Source organism: Triticum aestivum, chromosome 7B (assembly GCF_018294505.1).
Source record: "Triticum aestivum cultivar Chinese Spring chromosome 7B, IWGSC CS RefSeq v2.1, whole genome shotgun sequence".
In the NCBI taxonomy this organism is placed as follows: domain Eukaryota; kingdom Viridiplantae; phylum Streptophyta; class Magnoliopsida; order Poales; family Poaceae; genus Triticum; species Triticum aestivum.
The window spans coordinates 699,245,613-699,249,387 of NC_057813.1; the positions used below are offsets into that span (position 1 = coordinate 699,245,613).

Here is a 3,775-nt window from a genome sequence, read left to right on the forward strand (position 1 = left end):
CTTTTTTTCGACGTGCTTGTATCTCCACTACTATTAAACAATCAAACAAGAACTTTCTTATGTGCACCCAAAAATTAGTACCACAAAACATACGAACCAATCAACACCACACAGTTAGTCCCACATGTCCTAATCTAACAGCCATCATTGATCTAATACCTCTACGGTGTGCACTTAGCAAATTCCTATGACTGACCGTACTCCACCACCGGAGGAATATTCCAAGTACCAGCCCACGTCCCCTACAATCACGCAATTGTGATCGCAAACTAATAAGGAAACTCAACTAAATTAGCTTCCCTCGCCCTTGATCAGGGTGCCTCCCACCAACCCCGTCTCCTGCCCGCATCGATACCTCACCGCACTGCACCGCTCGGTCGCCTCCCTGCAAGATCGCCACCGCCGATTGTTGCTGCTCACAGCATGTAATCCGTCAGCGCGATAGCGGGCGCCCACGAACCTGCCCTTGCAGTGTGGCCCATCCGCGAGATAGCCACTGCCCAGGAGCCTGCCTCGGCACCCGTGGAGCCGCGCCCGCCCTGCACTTCCCCTGAACCAGCCGGCCACACAAAGCTATAATTCTTCCCTGCCCTTCTTCAGGTTCAACTTCTTCCTTTCACCTATTGCAACATTATACAGGATTAGAATTTTCAGAATAGAGTTCTAAAAAACAAACAGTTGCACAGCATAATGCTATAAGCCGTTCGTTTCATATCTGTAATTAATGGTTTTCTATGTGGAACATGGTTAGTGTTTTGGCTACTGCAATTTTGTAACTAACTGAATCATGCACCCTGTCTCCTTGGCTTTTTGAATTTACGAAGGTGACTTGAGTTGTCGCAGAACACCTACAATATTGGATTTAGCTTATAGAATTTACAAAGGTGCCAATGGTATTAATGTAATCGCACATCACAGAACGAGCAAATTAATCATAATAAGTTTCAGCTCGGGCCTATGGCCAGTACACATGCACATACATATACACTCATAGGCATGTCAGCATGTGCCAAATTATAGAGTGCTACTCTGAAACTACAAAGTGCACTAAGATACCAACAGATACATACATACCTGATGCGTGCTCAAGGACATGCCAAGACCCCAGGCAGATACATAATTCTGAAGATACATGAGTAAGAAGCAAGATAACAGTCGGTCATTACATAATCAAAAATAGATATTACTTTTATATTACCAGATTTATGATGTAGTGGACAGGAAAAATCCATGAAAAAAAACAGCGCCAGCTAAAAAATATTATAAGAACACTAAATCAAGTCCTCTTGAGAAATTAGTTCTCTAGCTATCAAAGCAACATGTCTATGAAATCAAAGCATTACCCCTGCCAAGATCATCATCAGCATCACCATGGATGTTAAATAGCAGGGCCAACAACTTAATGTGGTCCAGTAAGGGGATCTGCCATTCAAAATTGATTTTAATGTCAAAGTAGAACTCTGCTGAAACACAATATCAAGAGAAAGGACAGTGTACTATGTTTGCATCTGATGGTGGTGTTCATGATTAATTTCCACAGTTTCCATGCTTCTCAAAATTTAATGGCATGAATATTCACATGAAGGCGAACGTATGGCATCTCCCAATAGTGCGGGGGCATGCACCCCATTTCAGGATATAAGCAACAACCAGACATTGGGTAACTATCATCAACCAGTTCCTACTTTGCGCTACTGTTTTGCTGTTGCTTATGTGCTAAGTTGCGGTATGTATTTATAACATACCTTGAAGAATTGAAGAGGCAGAGGAAAAAAGAGTATTATGCACGCAATAAAGATGATATTCTTAAAAGGCGTCGTGAAGCCCGTGAGAAGAAAGAGGCTTCAACAGCACTTCTTAATGACAGGAAAAATGTACCACATACACCCCTGGCCATGTCCCAAGGTAAAAGTGCCCTTGTACTGCATGCTTATTTATTATTCAGATAACTGATGAGATGTCATGTACCAAGGTAAAAATGCCCTTGTACTAGATGCTTATGTATTATTCAGATAACTGGTGAGATGCTAAATTAACTAGAATGTACCAGGCAAATGGAGAGGGAACGGTAATTAATGGTTTTTTATGTGGAAAATGGTTAGTGTTTTTGGCTACTGCATTTTTGTAACTGACTAAATAATGCACTCTATCTCCTTGGCCTGGTGTCAAAACAGTTGGCTTCCAGAATTTACGAAGGTGACTTGAGTTGTCGCAGAACACCTGAAATATTGAATTTAGCTTAGCGAATTACAAAGGTGCCAATTGCATTAACGTAATCACACATCAGAGAACGACCAAATTAATCATAATTAGTTTCAGCTCCACGATGTTACAATGAATTGTACAAATCTGTATAAGCCCACTTTTTGCACACATGATGATTGAGAATGTGCATAATTATTTAGAACTGAAAAGATTTGAAGTACACCTGATCCATTCTAAACACTAAAGAAGTTGCACTTCCTACTTTCAGAGTGTAAAATGGTGCATTTGAATGTCTATTTGTTGGAACTATGCAGTTTGATTTAGTAAACAAATATGCCTATCACATGAAGGAATGTTCCATACAATTCCATGAATTTCTTAGAACAATGAAAATACTGTGCAATGCAACTCAGAATCAAAACATACTCTTCGATTTATACTTGTTGCTCCCATCCCCTTTCAGCACCTCCTTTTCCTCCCTCGGGAAATCTGAACCATTAAGGGCCTTATCTTCAACATAGCCACCAATTAAGCGGAAGATTTCTCATATAACAGTCTTGAAAGGCAACATTGTAACACAAAATCACTTTCTAGAGATTAAACCAGACACTCATTCATGGTAACCACCATGACGAGCTTAATAGTATTACAAAAAGAATTTCCAGTTTTGCACTTCTTGTTCCATTTTAGCTCTTGAGAAACACATGACACTGAATTCCTCTTCAATGATAATTCTCCAACTTCCTTTCTTTCATGAAGATAATCTATCATCTTTTGAAAAGATATTGTATCATGATGACTCTTGGATCCACTCAGAACCAGAAGGTGCAGCAATCTAGAGCAGAATAATAGTCAGTTAAATCAGCTTTTATAATAAAGCCCTATAACCCCACAAAAAAAGCCCTATAACAGAACAATTATACAGAGTCTTGGGAACATTCATGGTGATTTCTCAATGAGGCGATGCACCTGGCGAAGAACCAAATTGACGGGGTGGAGGCGTGGAGCAGGTGGCAGGGTTGGAGAGAGGGACTTACCTGGACCATGACGACCGCATGGGAGAGGGTGGAGAGGCTCAAGGCGGCGACGGAGAGGGCATCAGGAGGAGGGAGGGGCCTGGCGTCGCCGGCGAGCATGCCGACCTCAAGCGCCTTCTCGAGCACTTCGGCGAACGGATTCGGAGAAGGTGCAGGGTAGAGCAGGCACGTGCGAGTGCCACACCTCCACGTCCACCTCCGCCGGCGCCTAGCGCTGGCGCGAGCATGCCGAGCTCGAGGGCCACCTCGGCCACTTCCTCGAGCGATTCCACATGAAGGGGAGGAAGGGCAGCTGCTGCGAAGGGGAGCCGCAAACTGACCAGGAAGCACCGACGGTGGTGACGAAGGTGAGCAGCGGCCAGACCAGGGAGCGCCGGCGTTGGTGACGAAGAGGGCCGGATGTGGAGTGAGGGGTGTGGCCACCATGGGAGAATGGGGAATGGGGAGAGAAATGTGAGGGACTGAGGGGGCGGTGGGGAGGATAACTAATGTTTTTTTTAAATAAAATTAGGCACTGACCAGAGAGAGCTTGT

At 43.7% G+C, this 3,775-nt stretch overlaps 1 long non-coding RNA gene across 1 annotated transcript; it reads right to left on the bottom strand.

Annotated features, from left to right (window-relative positions):
* Window positions 1-790: 790 nt before the first annotated feature.
* Window positions 791-3,028, bottom strand: LOC123159978 (uncharacterized). The gene is made up of 3 exons (XR_006479946.1): window positions 2,793-3,028; window positions 2,632-2,694; window positions 791-2,220 (listed from the first exon to the last, which is right to left on the bottom strand). It is a non-coding gene; the product is annotated as an uncharacterized lncRNA (long non-coding RNA).
* Window positions 3,029-3,775: the final 747 nt, after the last annotated feature.